The sequence below is a fragment of the Callorhinus ursinus genome, unplaced genomic scaffold (assembly GCF_003265705.2).
Source record: "Callorhinus ursinus isolate GAN/ISIS: 27379988/994484 unplaced genomic scaffold, GSC_fseal_2.0 scaffold14, whole genome shotgun sequence".
NCBI classification, from domain to species: Eukaryota; Metazoa; Chordata; class Mammalia; order Carnivora; family Otariidae; genus Callorhinus; species Callorhinus ursinus.
Window position 1 is genome coordinate 2,843,399 of NW_027397076.1, and position 18,405 is coordinate 2,861,803.

The window sequence follows — 18,405 nt, forward strand, 5'->3', positions numbered from 1 at the left end:
TGTGTGTGTGTGTGTGTGTGTGTGTGTGTGTGTGTGTGTGTGTGTGTATTGCTAGACCCATACCCAGTCTGTTGCTGCTTTTTATTTTTGGCTCTTTAATTAGGCATCTGAGATGCTTCTTGATCTTACTCATTCTCAAGCTCTGTCCCACGCCCACCCCATAATTACTTTATTTTTTACATTTCTTCTCCCGAAGTTAAACTCCATCTACTCACATTTCTTCTGTTCTGCGAGGGAAATCGTGTGGCTGGCCATGAGGGCAGAGAAGGTTTTTTTTTTTCTTGTGGAGAGAAGGGGAACTTTATTTACTTTTTTAATATAGCTCCTCTCGCCTGTTCCAATGCCAAATAAACAAAGCTGCTATTCATTTCAGCATCTCACCATCTCTGTCATGCCCAGAGTCATTTTATCAGCAGAGTCTCTTGGGCTGTCTCTCTGAGAGCCTGGAACAGCAAATAAGAATGTTCTCAAAATGTGCTGTGAAAATAGAATCCCGTTTAATGAGGCCACCGAGAGCAAGGCTGTTGCTTTCTTGGTAAGGGCAGGAGCAAACATTGTTTAAAGTCTAGTGGTTGGGAAATGCTGTGGCCTCAGCAAAAAGCCTATCACTAGTTTGTGACTCAGGGGCAAAGACAGCTGGAAGGATAACTTAGAATCAGGTCACCAGGCTCCCAGAGACCCTCTCCTCATGCCTGGGACCCCGGGTGATATGTCTGCCATGCCCTGGCCTTCCCGCTAGCACCCCCTCCATATCGTCCCCGTGTCTCATTCATGAACCCCTAAGTATCAGGTTGAAGGTCTGGAGCCCGAGCTTCCATCCAGTGCTACCTCCCCAGTGACCTGGCCTTGTTCTTTGATCTCTGAGCCTTCTGTCCAATGGATGATGAAAACACTCACTATATAAACCACTAGGATGAAGGGAGAAGACCTAGAGTTGTACCCAACTGGTCTCCTTGCATGGGCCCATCCCCCAAAGAAGGGCCCCCCAAAGCTTCTCCATGGTGTCCAATTTGAAAACCACTCCCTTAGGTCAAAAGAGTGCCCAGTGACCATCCATTTGTTCATTTATCCATTCAGAAAATAGTCCCCAAACACCTACTATGTGCAAGGAGCAAGGAATACGTGAATCTAAGTGACAAATGACTTAGTGAATCTAAGAGACAAGTCTTCACTCTTTCAGAGCTTTATATTTTTGTAAGGGGCATAGGCAAATGCAAGATAATTTGAGGCCATGATAAATGCAAGAACCGAGCCAGGGTGATGTAATAGAGTATCACCAGGGAGGGGAAGGGCTGTTTTAGATCAGATGATCAAAAGAGGCCTCTCTGCGGAGGTGACAACAGAGCAGACATGATGAGAGGGAGCCAGCTATGTGACGATCTGCTGAAACGGCTTTACTGGCAGAGGGACTAAAAAGTACAAAAACCCTGGGGAATCCCTGAGTTCTGCAAGTTTTAGGAGCTGAAAGAGTCAGGAGGCAGGTGACAGAAGATGAGGTCAGAGAAGTCAGCAGGGCCAAGGCATGTTGGCTCTTATAGGCGCAGGCATGGGTTTACTTCAGATGTTTCTGGCACCCACCATGATGGTGATATGGTTCCCTGCTGAAATAATGAGATTTGGACACATTCCTTTGTCATACTGCAAAGATGCTGGATGGGGAACCCAAGAGTCCTAACTTAGAAAATCCCTTTCCCCCCTTCCAGGTTTTCCTCTCTTCCTATCCCTTTCCAGAGGTTACACCACCAGAAGTGACCTCGTCCCTCTGGGGGCCTTCAGTCTTCTCTTCTGTAACATGAGTTGACTGGGAGACATCAGAACCCTCCTTTTCCAGTGAAATCCTACATGGAGCTTGAAATTATGAAAGACACAAAAGTAGTATTGTATTAGCTATAATTTTATTCTGTAACTTTTAATTTAAAACATTTATCACCACTATCCATCAGGAGAACACTGAAGGTCTTCCGAGGAACTTGGTCTGTATCAGCCTCGGCAACCAAATTACCTTTGTTTTGTGTTCCTTGCAGAGCACAGTTTTGAGAAAATCACCATTTTACCAGCTTGTTCTGCAATCTTAGGCGACTTTCCAAATAAACCAAGACACAGAAGGAGAAGTCCTACCCTGAGGGCTCCACAAAACACAATTGCCCAGGCAGCCCAAGTAAATGTATATTAAACATTCGAGTGTGCTTTTTGCATGCTTTAAAACCAAGCTTTTAAATATTTTACTTTAATAAAACAGTAATCCAACGTTTATTGCAACACTCTAGATCCTTCCATGGAACACTGAAAAATAGCCAGTATGAGTCAGCTCCAGGACACCACAGCTCGCAGTGCTCACACATAGTTGGTGTTTCTGGGTAGAGCCCCCTTGAATGCCATCACCCCAAAATAGACACCAAAGTAGACACCTACAGTGACACACAAGACCCTGAGGCCTTGGGCTGGAGCCAGGGAGGGGCAGCTAAAGTAGGGTGGAGAGCAAAAGGAGCTGGAGTACTTAAGTCCAGGGGCTAGTTTATTGTCAGAAATGATCCAAGTGTGACCCCAGGGACAGGCAGGGTGACACCTCCTTAAGTCAAGTCCTCCCAAACTTACCTGTACTTACTACTTTTGAAATCATACATGGAGATATCTCCCACTTGGGACTCATCCTTCTAGATTTGGCTAAAGCTCCCCCTTGGGATTCATCCTTCTAGATTTGGCTAAAGCAACTTTTCCTCTTTAAAGCCTTCTCTGTCTTGCTCAAGCACGATGACTTCTGTCTTTCTGCCCTTCTTTGAGCCAGCTCTGAACCTGACACAGTTCTCTCTCATTGCACCATCTTACTGTCCTACCGCAAATGTTCTAGGCTAGACCTTGTCAGCATTCTAGGCTAGACCTTGAAGGCAGAAACCATGATTGGAGCTCCAATCATGGAGCCTGCTATTTTTGTTAATTTACTCAGTAAATATTAATGGAGCCCCTTCTATGTGCCAAGCAGTGTTCTGACCACTCTCAGTGTTCTCTCAGTGGAGAATAAATCGAAGTCCCTGCCTCTATGAGTGGGGGACACTCAATATACACTGAATTATTTTCTCATAGTCCCCTATGATAACCGCTTTTAGGAGCACTAGGAGATGAAGGATTTCATTTATTTTATTTTAACCCCAGCATAGAACTGGTATATAAATAGGGTCACCTTTCATAGTCTTTTTTTTAATAGACTTTATTTTTTAGAATAGTTTTTTTATTTTTATTATGTTAATCACCATACATTACAGCATTAGTTTTTGATGCAGTGTTCCATGATTCATTGTTTGTGCATAACACCCAGTGCTCCACACAGAACGTGCCCTCTTTAATACCCATCACCGAGCTAACCCATCCCCCCACACCCCTCCCCTCTAGAACCCTCAGTTTGTTTTTCAGAGTCCATCATCTCTCCTGGTAGAACAGTTTTAAATTCACAGCAAAAGAGAGCCGAAGGTACAGATTTCCCGTATACCTTCTTCCCCCACGCATGCCTAGTTTCCCCCACTATCAACATCCCCCCACCAGAGTGGTACATTTGTTACAACTGGTGAATTTTATTCAGCGCTAAAAAGAAATGAGCTATCAGGCCATGAAAAGACAAGGAAGAAACATCCATGCATATTACTAAGTGAAAGAAGCCAATCTGGTAATGCTACATATATGATTCCAACTAGATGACATTCTGTAAAAGGCGGAACTACAGAGACACTAGAAAGATCATGGAGTCAGGGGCTAGGGGGAGAAAGGGATGAATAGGCAGAGCACAGAGGATTTTTTTTTTTTTAAGATTTTATTTATTTATTTGAGAGAGAGAATGAGATAGAGAGAGAGCATGAGAGGGGAAAGGGTCAGAGGGAGAAGCAGACTTCCTGCTGAGCAGGGAGCCCGATGTGGGACTCGATCCCGGGACTCCAGGATCATGACCTGAGCCGAAGGCAGTTGCTTAACCAACTGAGCCACCCAGGTGCCCGAGCACAGAGGATTTTTAAGGTAGTGAAGTTTTCTGTATGATCCTATAACAATGGATACATATCATTATTCATTTGTCAAAACCCATAAAGTGAACCAACTAATTAGTGAGCTCTAATATAAACTGTGGACTCTGGGTGATAATTAGATGTCATTGTAGCCTTATAGTCTTTTGATTTTATTTCTTATTATGACTTTGGGGTATCTGAAGGCCTAATAATGTACCATTGTCATGGTACATTACATATGCTGTTTCCATATTTACTAGAACCCCTTAATATTTTAGGCACAGTTGTTTCACAGGTTAGGCAGCTCTGGCAAGAAAATGAATAGATGGGGTGAGCTTGAAATTCCTGGAGACGGGGTGAGAAAAAGGCCCAAGGCTCTGCAACCCCAGCCGCCCAGGCCCTGTAGGAATCCCAGCTCCTGGGATGGGGAAACCTCACTGGTTAGCCCAGGACCAGCCATTCTCGCTGCCCACTGGTTATTCTGGGTTTCAGAAGAAAGAAGACAAAGGTTAAGAGAGAGGAAAATATAACGATAGGATGAGGTGGTGGAGAAAGGAATATAAGGGTGGGGGCGGGAGCAGAGGTTTGGTCCTACACAGACTAAAAATACCAAATTCTAAGAGAACTAAAAGGACCTCCCGGTCTTCTCCCTGCAGCACCAAGAACTAAAGACAGGGGACTGTGGTCATGATTTATAACAACGCTACAGGTTACGGGTTCTGTTCTTTATCCAACATTTTAAAAAACAATCTCCCTACACACATACTGTCTCTTTACTCAAATAAATGTATTTTTAAATGACATTTTATATGACTATCACAGATTATGAGTTTTATGGGCCAGGTAATTTTTCCTAATACACATTGAAATAAATAGCTGTTAAAACTTAAATGTTCAGGCGCCTGGGTGGCTCCGTTGGTTGGGTGACTGCCTTCGGCTCAGGTCACGATCCCAGAGTCCCGGGATCGAGTCCCACATCGGGCTCCCTGCTCAGCAGGGAGTCTGCTTCTCCCTCTGACCCTACCCCCTCTTGTGCTCTCTCTCTCTCAAAAAGAAAAAAACCTTAAATGTTCATCTATGTGCCCTCTAAGTCACCCTGTGGACCACCAGTGTCACGCACACGGCCCTGGGACAGGACTGGTAGAGAGAAGTCAGTACCCCTGGCACTGAACAGACTTGGAGCCAGTCTTGGTCTTTGATTTATGAGCAACCATGTGCAAGTCACCTGGGTGCCCTCTGTTCATCTGTAAAATCAGAGAGTTGACCAGGGACGTCTGGGTGGCTCAGTCAGTTAAGCATCTGCCTTCGGCTCAAGTCTTGATCTCGAGGTCCTGGGATTGAGACCCCTGTTGGGCTCCCTGCTCAGTGGGGAGTCCGTTTTGCCCTCTCCCTCTGTCCCTACCCCCCATTCGTGCACTCTCTCTCCCTCTCAAATAAATAAAGCTTTAAAAAAAATTTTTTTAATTAAAAAAAAAGAGTTGACCAAATGCCATCTCCAGTCCCTTCGCACTCTTAGGCTCTGCGTTGTTTGTTCTAGAAGGGTAGAGTCACTGGAGGGGACCAACCCAGGACGAAGTTCTCAGCGCCCTGCCCCTTCCCCTCCTTCCAAAATTTCTCCCCACCATCCTGTCACACCCCCTTTCCCTACTGCAAGGCCGATCTGCGTGGGAGACAAGCCAGATCCAACCCCCAAATTAAAATTAAGTTGTTAAATTAGAAGAAAAACACTCCAGTTTTGCCAGACTTCGGCACGGCCCTCTCACACCCTTTAAGTTTGGTGAGTGATATACCCTTTGCCAGGGAGGCACATCCCAACCCACACAAAAGAAATCTCTCTTGTTTTTGAAAAATGTTTACAATGACCTTTAATATCTCAATCTTTCACAAGGGAGCCAGGCAGACAAGGAGTCTGACCATTCCCAGGCAGGGCCCCCACACGCAGCATCATCCTCCGCTCTCTGGCCCTAGATAGACACGCCCAAGTCCTTCAGGGGAGTCAGCAGGCTTCCAACCCTCCCTAAAAGGGCAGCGTGTGGAGGGAGGGGAGTTAAATACCGTGGGTAACTGACCGCAGAATCTGCAGGAGCAAGATTTGCTATGGCATCGCTAACCTAACACACCTTCAGCACAGCCCCTGGCAAAGCCTTTTTACCGACAATTGGCAGAGAGGCCTCCACATCCAGAAAATAGGGGCCACCGGGTCCAGAAAAATAAAGGAAAGAGCTTGAATTCTATTTGTATATCTCAGATTTTATGAAATCTCCAGTTAACGTTATTATCCAGAGAAGTACTTAGAGTTAATGACAAGCAGCCTATATCCATTGCTTTGTGCCAGGCACGGCTGGAATTGTGTATGTTGGTGATTTCACAAAATTTTTGTAGTAACTCTGTGAGGCGTGTATTATAAACCCCATTTTACAGACGAAAAAATGGGAGTTTAGGGAATGTAAGAAATTTTCCAAGGTCACACAGCTGGTAAATGGTAAAGCCCGAATCCCAGACCCAGGCTTGAGCAATACCTTCCATATGTGGGTCATTTTGCATTTTTTAGTACTCTATGCATGTCATAATAACTATCACTTAGAGAAATGGATAGATTATAGATTGATAGATTAGACAGATAGATACAGATATATAATTTCTAATCCTCCCACTCCTGTGAGGATGGATGTAGATATTGTCACCTCCATTTTACACAAGAGGAAATCAAGCCCCAGAAAGATTTAAGAACTCGTTCCAGGTCATGGCATTTATAAGTGCTTAAGCCAGGATTTGAACCTAGATCAGCCTGACCCCATGGTTTGGGCTTTCACTATGTTGCCTGCAGAATTTCATCTGATTTTTCTAACGATTCTGTGACTTCTCTAAGATTTAAAAAAAAAAAAAAAAAAGTGTGGTGTAGTAGAGCCCAGATCCTATTAAATTAAATTCTACAAACCTGGCCTGCTTGATCAGCTTCAAGAGGTCCCTAAAAATTTAATCGATACACAGTCGTACGTACATCTATCACTTTCTGGCTTGTGTCTTTCAAAGCACTTGCACATTAGCTTCTTCTTATCTGTTTATTACCTATCTGTCTACCCATCTATCGAACCACCTCTTTATCTATCTGCTTATTTATTCTTTACCTCCCCAACTATAATATTCCCTTGCATCTGTCTTATTTATGACTATATTCCAGTGCCTAGCACAGTGCCCTCAATAAGTATTTGTGGACTAAGTGAATGAGCACATGCTCAGAATTAATGGCTGTTAAACACCCCAAGTGGCACAGAGCCCTGTGGGAGTTCAGAGGAGGAAGGAGAAACCCCTATGAGTTAGAGTGGACCAGAAAGCCTTCCTGGAGGAGGAGATGGGCTTTAGGGCTTTGATGGGTGAGTAGGTATTAGGTAGAGGAGCAAGGAGAGCATTCCAGGAAGGAAAGAAACCAGAGCAAAAGCATGGAGAGAGCAGGCTGGCCATCATCTAGGACCCTGAGTTAGAAGAGTCTCAGAGCAACTAGAAGCAAAGTCTGATGATGCTTCTGCCCCCGGAGCCCCAGGAAGACCCTCACAGATTTGCCCTCAATGAGGAGCTTGAATCATCCAGAGGACTTTATCTACCTATGGCTGTCTAGTCCCCTCTGGAACTGGGGATCATCCTCATTCGGGAGCATCCCCCCATCCCACCTCCATCTGTGTATTAAATGGCCGTGGCTCTGGCCCAAACCAGGGTTGGCAAAGGAGGAAGGAGGGAACAGGGAACCCATGTCAGCAAGGGGCTCAACAAACCTGTTCTTCCTGGGGCTTCATCAATTTGGGAACACGGAGAAGTAAAAGCAGCAGGCTCTGGGCCCAGACAGTCTTCCTGTTTATCGGCTGTGTGACCTCAAGCCGCTCACCTGCCCTCTGTGTAGCTCATCAGTCCCATGGGGGATCCCTGCCTCCATGACTTTAGGATCAGTACCCACTGTCCAGAGCAGCTACCTGCTCCCCCGGTCACACAGTGGGCCACTCCACACGTGAAATGTTCTACTTCACTACTTCCTAATTTTATGTCAACCACAATGAGCCTCAACATGTAACACTTCTCTTTCCCTTCTGTGTTAAGAACCAACTGAGAGTGTGGAGAGAACCATTCCCATCATACACATCTAATTCCAAAGACCTGGGTACAGAAAAGGAGAGCATAATGTATCTCCTTCCTAATTTTTTATGAAAATGACACACAGAAATGATAAAAATTTGTGTATATTCGGTTAAATAAAATATGTTCTTAAAATTAATTTCATCTGCTTTTTTTTCCCTTTTTAATGTAGCTACTAGAGAAATTTAGAATTACTCCTGTGGCTCTGGGACAGCGATGCCTTAGACAGTCACCTCCATCCCACCTGTGTCACAGGGCCACCCAGAGCCGTTCAGTGTAGTGATAGGAGTGCAGTCCAAGAGCTCCACGGTCCAGTCTGAATCACGGGTCTGAATCACCACCCTGCCACTTACCAGCTGAATCACCGTGGGCAAGTTCCTTAGAACAATGCCTACGTATGGAATGCACTCGATAGAAGTTTTTTCTTCTCACAGAGAGGCAGCCCGGCACGGTATTTGCGGCTCAGAACTCTAAAACCCGACTGTTGGACGGGCATCCTCCCTTGCTCCCTAGTCGTGCAGCCTTGAAATTACTCAACCTTCCCCAGGCCTCAGTTTCCCCATCTGCACCATGGCAGGAGTCCCAGTGTGAAGGGACTTGGCCGCTGTATGTGGTCAGCATTCAGCAATCGGTTCTGTGGTTTGGCGCCCTCGAGGCCCTTCACTTCCGCCGCACGCATCTCCTGCAGCTCCCCCCTCCTCTCTCTTCCCACTGTCTCAGGTCAGCTCTTCATCTCTTCTGGTCTCATCTGCAGCTGTCACTGTCTAAGTGATCTCCAGCCTCCTGGCTGGCCCCTCCCATCCAATTTCCACCGTGGCTGCTGAAGCCCCGGTCCTAAATCCTAGAACTGGCCCCATCACTCCTCGAGTGAAACCCAGCAGTGGCTCCATGTTGTCCACGGGTAAAGCCTGCAAGATCCACCAGGGCCCACCAAATCCTCCAGGTCCTCTGGAGCCCCCTCACACCCAGGGCTCTGGCCACACCCAGCCCCTCTCCAATCCCCAGACATTCCAGGATGTTCCAGGCCTCTCTGCCTTTCCCTCCTCCTTTTATCTTCCGTGAGTGCCCCATACCTTTGTCAGACCCAGCACCAGACTCAGCTCAAGCTCAAGAGTTTCCTGAACTTCTCCCCAACCCCTCAGTGGATGTGACATCCCCGGCCAACTTTGTGCCTATGCCGTGCTCATACAGAATTCTCCTGCCCCATGGGGCACCTGGGTGGCACAGTAGGTTAAGCATCTGACTTGGTTTCAGCTTAGGTCGTGATCTCAGGGTCGTGAGATCGAGCCCTGCATCGGGCTCCACACTCAGCACGGGGTCCGCCTAAGATTCTCTCTCCCTCTCCCTCTGCCCCTCCCCCACCCCCGCTCACACCCCCACTCTCTCTCTCTCAAATAAATAAATCTCAAAAAAAAAAATTCTGTGGCCCCATCTGCAACCCACTAAAGCACTTTCAGTTGGTATGCCTTCCTTGCATTCTAGACCATGAGAGTCTTAGGAATCATGGCGATAATACTGAATTTATTGAGAGCATGCTCAGTGCCAGCCCTGCCTGAGGACCAAACACAGTTACCTCGCTCCTCTTATCTAGAGCACCTCTGAGTTGGGTATTAATGACCATCTTACAGTTCAGGGAGCTAGAAGACAAAGAAATGGAGTAAACTCCCCAAGTATGTGGTGAGCCACAGTTCAAAGCCAAGTGATCTCGCTTCAGAGACCACACTCTTCACCTCGATCTATTTTTTAAACCGAGATATAACTGATATATAACATTGTGTGAGTTTAAGGTATATAATGTGCTGATTTGATACATTTATGTATTACAATATAATTGCCACCTCAGGATAGCTAAAACCTCCATCACATCCCGTAATTCTCATTTCTCTTTTGTGGTGAGAACGTTTAAGATCCACTCTTTGCAACTTTGAAGTACCTAATACAGTATTGCTGACTATAATCACTATGCTGTGCATTAAATCTCCAGAAATTAGTCCTCTTCTAGTTGCATATGTGGATCCTTGAGCAACATCTCTCCAGTTCCCCACACCACCCCCAGTTCCTGGTAACCACCATTCTACACTCTATTTCCTCATATGAGTTCAGCTTTTAAGATCCTATGTACAAGGGAGATCATCCTGTATTTGTCTTTCTGACTTATCTCACTTAGCGTAATGCCCTCAAGGTCCATCCACGTTGTCACAAAGCACAGGATGTCCTTCTTTCTCCTAGCTGAATGATACTCTAGTGCGTGTGTGTGCACATGCACACACATAAAACATCTTTATCCATTCATCCAAGGACGGACACTTAGGTTGTTTCCATATCTTGGCTATGGTGAGTAATGCTGCCCTCGATTTGCTTTTATTTTTCTTTCATGAGATATAGTGGTGGCGGCCGAGCTGATTTGCTTTTATAACCTAGGCTAACATGGTTAATTTTTGAAGCCAGGAGTTCAGAGAGGGAAAGTTACTTGCCCAAGGTCACCCAGAAGGTCTCTTCCCAGCCAGAAGTGGAGTCTGAGCCTCGTGGAGCTCAGTGTGCTTTTCCTCATTTTTTGTCTGGTCCAACGTCCTTGCCATGAAAACCCAGGCTGATGCACCCCAACAACAGGCAGGAAGGCCCCTGGGTGCTCGCCTGCAGGCCCAAAGCGAGGAAATGTCCACAGTGAGAGAGAGAATAAGCACAGCCAAGGGAGCATCTGCTTTGTTTGCTTGGCTTGGTGTGTTTTCATTACAAACAATCTGGAATCTGATCCTTCCCGGGAGGCACATGGAGGCTTCCTTTCTTCTCCTGTAGGGCAAAGAAGAGAGTAGGGTGGAGCAGCTTAGCTGAGAAGTGCTGACAGGGAGGCAGAACAGGTCAAGTCCAGGGTCGGGGCACTCCCTGTGGAAGCCCAGACAGAGGGGGTGCTAGGCGGAGACCCCGGGGCAGTGAGGGGAGGGGCTCTCTGTGAGGGCCTGTCACTCAAGGGGGCGATCATTTCTCAGTGAGTAATGCCCCTCCAAGCCAACTGAGATGGGGCCTTGCCTGAAGGTCAGGTCCTCAGGCCCCCAAAAGGAAGATCTCCTAAGGATCACATCAGGCAAGAAAAAAAAACCCGACCTTGAAGAGCTCTGCAGGAGTGCACCCTGCTGCCCTCTCCTCAGCCCACAAAGAGGGGCAAGCAGGGAAGGTCAGAAAGGCCAGGAGGTTCCTGTCACGCCAGGGGAGTTTCCAGCAACTTTTCTAAAACCGCTGGTAATGGCGCTATTGGGTCTTCATTATGCAAGTTCTCTTATGAGAAACCATTGAATAAATGCCTTTCGGAATTAAGTGTTAGGGAACCAAAAAAAAGTTTTCGGCAGAACTGGTGCACTTCCCTTTGTCAGATAATAGAATCTTTGGGTCTCAGACCAGAAGAAGCATTAAAGGTTGTTGGCCCACCTCATGCTTGACTTTGCTCCTACAACCAGTCAGCCATGTTGCAGGCTCTGTGTGAGGTGTTGGCGTATAGTAGGGAATTGAAAAAAGAAAATGTAACAGCTGAGTACTAATAAAGATATCAAAGAATGTGGCTTAGGTGTGCGGGCAAATGGGTTTCTCATTATTGAATCCCAGATTTAGACTTACCCATCAAATACAGACAGTTTTGGCCTGCCTGAGGCTTCCCCACCTTGGGGCCTGACCTGAAAAACGTATACTCTGGGAAGCAGAGCAGATTACATGCTGTTTGTAGGAAAGACAGCTCTCAAAGAGAAAGGAAAGGAGAATGCGCTGGACTACTTATTATGTTTTCCCCTTTCTTCTATTGGAGTATGCCACTCCCTCTAAGGAGGAGTGAATGACCAGGGCAGACAGGCCAGGGGTGTCCCTCCCCCAGTGTGGAAGGAAACTGTAGGAGTTTGGACATAAGAGATTCCCCCCAATAGCTTTCCCCCAACCTAAAGTTATTCTGCTGTGAAGAAAAGGACTCAGGGGCCCTAGGTCCCTTCAGAGTGAAAACTTCTGTCTCAGACAAGAGCCTCAGTAAGAATACTTTCCCGCCGACACACCCATGAGCCAGGAAAACAAGTTTCGGTGGCCAGTAGCCAGCAAATGCATCCACCCTGTATCAGGATCATTTTGGCTGCAAGTAACAGAAAATTCCACCTCAATCTGGCTGAAACACTCTGAAGACCTGGGGATTAGCATCTTGGTGAAGTCGTCAAGGTCCTAGGCTCCTTCTGTCTCTGCGGGCTGGCCTCGGGCTCAGCTTCATTCTTAGACATTTCCCCTGTGCTGTAGGCTGCCTGTGGCATTCTGGGTTATATGCTTCATGCTTCCCTGCTCACATCCGTCGTGGAGTAAGATGTTCTCTTGCATCTGATTGGGACCATTTATTCACGTGTCCATCCCCAGGCCCCAGAGGGAGGAGTGCTGTGTTCTGAGTGACTTGAGGTAATCAGTATCTACCTTTTGTGTTGGGAGTTGGGTGAGTTCTGCTGAAGCCCATGGCTGGGTGGAGAGGGTAGAAACCTAAAAGTGTTGGAGTTCTATTAGGATGGAGGAAGTGGGAAAATGGATGGTGGGTAGAATCTGAGGTAGGGATTTTATCCAGGGTGTTTATTGGGGTCTGCTCTGGGAATGGTCTGCATTCTTCCAGCCTGCATTTTTCTGGCATCCTACACATCAGCAAATCCTTTCCACTCTGCCTTCAAACCCATTCTAGAATCTACCACCCTGGTTTGAGTCACTGTCATCACTCACCTATAGTATTAAACAAGCTTTTCAGAGGTCTCTTGCCTTTTTAGCTCTTGCTCTGGTCTCCTCATAGCAAAGTGATCCTTTTAAACCATAAGTCAGATCATGTCATTTCCCTACCAAAAACCGTCCCTGGCTCCCCATGTCATTCAAGTAAAAACAGAAGTCCTCCTGTTGCCTGTGACACCCTACGTGACTTGCATCCCTTCCCCACTGCCCTGACCTCCGCCCCCACTCTGGCCTCAGCTTGCTTGGCTATGAGCACACCTGCCTCCCTGTGACTCGTCAAGTACACACAGTCTCAGCGTTTGCTCTTCTGTGTCCGGGGGAATGCTGGGACTTGTTCCTTCATCTCCTTTAGGTCTCTCTGCTCAATGCCACCTTATTAGGGAGGACTCCAAAAAATCTGTGTGAAATAACATCCGCACCCTAACCTCCCGTAGCTCTGCCCACCTTTATTGTCCCCATAACACTTGTCTCCACCTAAGATGTCATGGATTTGTCTATTAATTTCTCACCCAACCCCGCCATTGTATCCCCAGTGCCTACAACAGTGCCTGGCTTGTGGTAAGGGCTCCATAAACACTTGTCAAATGAATGGCTGGCCTTTGGAATCAGACAGATCTTGGTTAGATCTCATCTGTTCCATGTGCCAGCCCTGGGCCCTGCAGCCAATTACCTAACCTTGCTGGGCCATGCTTTTATCATGTGTGAAATAGGAAAAAACAATTGTACTTACTGCATGGGATTGTAATGAAGACTAAGTGAATTCATCTATGGTTGTTAGAATAGCACCTGGCACATAAAAAGCAGTCATTAAATGTAGCTGTCGTTGCCCATCATTGTTGTTACTTACAGTCATCATTATTATGTATTCACAGGATGAGACACACGGTCCCAGCCCAGTGCCCAACCCCAGCCCCCCAGCCTCTTCTTTCCAGCCAGAGGTGGAGCGGGTGATTCAGGTGCTGGCAGCCTGCCCTGTGACTCAGCCCTGAGCCTCAGCCACACCGGGGTCCCCTGGCATGGGCTGCCCTGGCCAAGGGGCCCTTGGGTTGAATCATCAGGGCCATGATTCCAGCTGGGGGATACCTCGGCTGTGGAGTTTGGCTGGTAGAGCTCGCCCTCCCTGGGTCCTTCCAGGAAGAGACCAGGCACCTGCCCCATTGTGCTCTCAGAAACTGCGCTTGGCCAGCGCAAGTCCATCTGTCAGTAGAGCTTGAAAAAGGGCCAGACAAGGGTAAGTGGGAAGAAGAAAAAGTAGGAAAAGAGAAAAGTCGCTTCAATCCTTTGCCATTAAACAGGGCAGGGCAGTGTCATGAACAGATCCCAGGGCTCTGAACTCACAGGCCTGGATGTGAGTCTCCATCCCTCCACTGACTGGCTGGGGGATCTCGGACAAGTTGTTCACTTCTCTGAGCCTCATCTGCGAAATGAGGAGGAGAGCATCTCCCTCTCAAGGTTACTGGGAGGATACACAGTGGACATGGGTTGTCTTCAAGTCCCAAATCCTTCATGAACATGTTTCAATAACTTTTGTAAAAGGAGAGGAGGAATTCCCTATCTCTCCATTTCCCTCTTAAGTCCCCATTCCCCACCTCCCCCCAGGAAGGGGAGGGGACAATCTGATGTGTCCTTCCTTCCTTCTTTTTCTTTTACGATTTTATTTTTTTTAAGATTTTATTTATTTATTTTACAGAGAGAGCACAAGCAGAGGGAGAGAGAGGGAGAAGCAGGCTCCCTGCTGAGCAAGGAGCCCGATGTGGCACTCGATCCCAGGACCCTGGGATCATGACCCGGGCCGAAGGCAGCCACTTAACCGACTGAGCCACCCAGGCATCCCTAAGATTTTATTTTTATTTATTTATTTGAGAGAGAGAAAGAGAGAGCGTACACATGGGCAGGGAGAAGAACATAGGAAGAGAGACAAGCAGACTCCAAGCTGAGCATGGAGCCCCACATGGGACTCAATCCCAAGACCCTGAGATTATGACCTGAGCCAAAATCAAGAGTCAGGCCCTTAACTGACTGAGCCACGCAGGCGCCCCCTTTCTTCTTTCATCAAGAGCTCTTTATTGAGCACCTGCTACATGCCAGATGCTGGGTTAGGCACTAGGTATAGCAGTCACGAGCTAGTAGGAGAGGCAGATAGTGTATAAATGAGCAGATAATACCCAATTATAAAAAAAGTAAGGACACGCTGTTAAAAGAGAAAACCACACGGTGGAACTATCAGAGAAACTGAGGCAGTGCTTTTGAGACAAGGATGAGAAGAATGGCAGCGAGCCAGCCATGTGAGCCATACGAGGGAAGAAGCTTCTGGGGAGACAGAATAGCATATGAACAGCTCACAGCCTTCCAGGGCCTGCTCCCACTGCCTTGAATGGTTGCCTTGTAAAGCTTTTCTGGTCTTCTAGTGGTTTACAGAAACAGGGCTTGTGTGGCTACACCGTAGCCAGAAGCCTGGAGGGTTGTTTTTTCCAGCTTAAATGAGATACTATATGTAACCTGTGTGGTACTGTTCCTGGCACAGAGTTCGTGCTCATTAAAAAACAGATAAGAACTCTTGAAAAAATGTGTGAAAATATTGAGATAAGTAAAACTCCATAGCAATCTGACTGTGAATTGTATATTGCCATTTCAGAAAGAAGACAGAACTTTGAATGTAAACTTATCCTTCTCTCCAAGATCATTACAAAGGGAGTTGGGTGGACTCCATCCCCTCATCTGGGAACCTTTCCCTGCCCCATCCACCCCGCAGGCCTCAGGTTCCCTCCGCCACTCATGGAGGGCAGCCCCCTGTTGGACGGTCTGTCCCTATATCTGTCTCTTCCATGGGCTGTGAGCTCCTCAATGATGGTGACTGGGCCTTCATTATCTGTTTCATCCAGCCCTTGGATGACATTTTATTTTATTTTATTTCAGGTATGTTTAAGGACTCTTTTTTTAACGATTTTATTTATTTGTCAGAGAGAGAGAGAGTACAAGCAAGGGGAGAAGCAGACTCCCCACAGAGCAGGGTGCCCGATGCGGGGCTCGATCCCAGGACCCAAGCCGAGGGCATACGCTTCACCGACTGAGCCACCCAGGCGCCCCTAAGGACTCTTCTAAATACCAAGCTGACTCTAAACCACCCTTGCACTAAGAACATGGTCCTTTCAAACCACTACACCATCTTAAAAAGTATAATATCCTTTTAATTTTCCTAAAGTGTGGCCTGGTTTGAAGTATAGACTGGTTCTTTGGAGATTCCCAGCCCATGGCTTTCTCAGACCTCCGTTTTCTATGAGGAGTAGGCAGGCTTTTCGCCAGGGCTATTGCACCAGAGATATGTGTTCTTTACTGCCCGGGAGGATGCCAAAAGTAATAACATTAGGCCCACGGTTCCCAAACCCTGCATTTGGATGCCCTGGGGGCAGCATGGTGTATTTTGAATTTTCAAGGGAACGGCAAGTTCTAGACATCTGTCAGACACCATGCAAATTGCTAAACGAGGTAGTTCGCAGTTTCAACATCACATTACAACATGTTCCTTTCAGTGACGTCACATCTTTGCAAAGCTGGGTTTTGGGTGGTGGTTGCACTAAAAATTAAGCAAGTACCCCTGTGAAAATCAGTGGAACAGGAAACGAGGGTGATGGTGTCCGATCTGGTTCCAAGGTTCAGGAATATGTGCAGTGCCCAACAAACGCACACATATCGCACTAATAAGTAATTGTAGCTATTTTAAAGGAAGTAAAAATATGATGCGTATTTTTTTCAATTACCAAGTTGTTAGGACATAAGTACTTCGTAAGCTATTTTGCTGTAAGTGCTTAATAAATGAAACTGCTTGGTATTTCTCTTGGCCTAGAAAGCCATGAAATAATTCCTAAGATGGAAGCCATGAACCCAAGAAAGTCTGGAAACTTCTTCATTTGGTTAGAGCAACTCCCACTTACCTCTTTCAGGCTTTTGATGCTGACCTCAGAAATTAATTCTGAACTCCACTGTAAGCATGGCTTGACATTAAGGACATACACAAAACACCTATACTTAGTCCTGCCTCGAGAGTCTAGGAGCTGCAAGACTGGTAAAAAAATTTACTGGGAGGGAAAACAGAGATGCAGCCCATCCCTCTTCACCCCATCTAACTTGTTTCTTAATGAGCGAATACGGCTCTGGAATGAGCTGGATGCACGCCTTCCTGTTATAAAAACAGAAAAACAAGCATCCATTTGTGGGCCATATCTCAAGCTAGGAGTGGCTGAATCTCCAGCTGGCTCTGCGAGCTGATTCCTGCCAGAAAGACCACAGAGCAAGTGCTCTGAAGCTACAGTTACCATTGTTGGTAGCTGTCCTCCCAGCTTTTAGCTTATTCGTAAATAACCTGGTTCAGTAAATTGCCTCATGCAGCTTGCTATCTTTGTTTGGAAAAAACAAGTTTGTCTGGGCCATCGTGCCAGGAAAGAGCATGCTCCACACTGGGCCTTCTATGGGAACTTGACGGAGATGCATGCGGCCGGGGTGAGCCGCTGGTCACATTCACCTGAAATGTTTCCTAGGCTATTGAAATAGGGCAGTGGACTTCAGTCGCTCGTGGTTTCTGTGTCCGGTTTATTCCAGGCCATTTTCTGGGAAGGATCTTGGCCCCATTCTCTGTGTTCACCTGTATAGGGAGATAGGGTTGCCCCTGTTCAAGCATGAAATACTATTAGCCCTCAGCTTCCACGAGAAGGTGTTAAGGCTCAATTATCTGTTGTTTGTGAGTCTCTTTTCTGTAAGTACCATGAGCCTCAGGGCCATTGCACCTGCTTTTCCCTACTGCCTAGACTCTCTGCACTCAGCTCTTACCACGACTGGGCCCTTCGTTCACTCTTTCAGAGACTATTTACTGAGTTCCTCCTGTGTGCCAAGCACTATACTGGGTGTTCAGGGCATAGGAGGGGATGATAATAATCGGAACAGTTAACATTTACCGAATGCTTGTGATGAGCCAAGCCTTCTTTCAGACCACTTACATGTAGTATCTCATCTAATGCTCGACAACAATCCAATGACATTTGACAGTAACCCCGCAAGTTATCCACATTTGATATGGAGTGGCTACTTTACAACACCAAGTTAGCCAACATTTTTCTGATAGGGAAAGTGAGACACAGGGAGGCTAAGTAACTTCCCCCAAGGTCACACAGCTCATAGGTGACAGAGCTGGGATTTGAGCTTACAGTCTTAAACACCATTTTATTGTCTCTCTAGCAAGACGCAGAGGCCCTGGTCTTGTTGGCTTACGTTTTTGTGGAGGACAGAGACAGCAAGTACATTAGCAGATAAGTAATTTCCTATAGTCAAAGATGGTAGGAAAAGAAGTAATAATAATAAACCAAGGTAATTCAGTAGAGACTTCCCAGAGTGGGCACGGAAGGATAGCTACTTTATATCGGGTGTTGGAAAAGCCTCCACTAAGGGGTCATCAGGGCTGAGACCTGAAGAAGTGGGCCATGGGAAAGTATTCAGGAAAATTGTTCCAAGCAGAGGGAATAGCAAGTCCAGAGGCAGTGAGGCAGGGACATGTTTGGCTGAGTGAGAAAGA

General features: G+C 46.7%; 1 protein-coding gene and 1 long non-coding RNA gene across 2 annotated transcripts in view; one reads left to right on the top strand and one right to left on the bottom strand.

The window, feature by feature from the left end:
* LOC141374073 (uncharacterized) overlaps window positions 1-7,978 on the bottom strand; it is a 20,497-nt gene extending 12,519 nt beyond the window's left edge. Inside the window, exons 1-2 of the long non-coding RNA XR_012380620.1 lie at window positions 7,760-7,978; window positions 216-443 (exon numbers count right to left, since the gene is read on the bottom strand). This is a non-coding gene — a long non-coding RNA (uncharacterized lncRNA). The remainder of the gene's footprint in view (window positions 1-215; window positions 444-7,759) is intronic.
* SYN3 (synapsin III) overlaps window positions 1-18,405 on the top strand; it is a 445,616-nt gene that overhangs the window by 393,179 nt on the left and 34,032 nt on the right. The window lies entirely within an intron of this gene.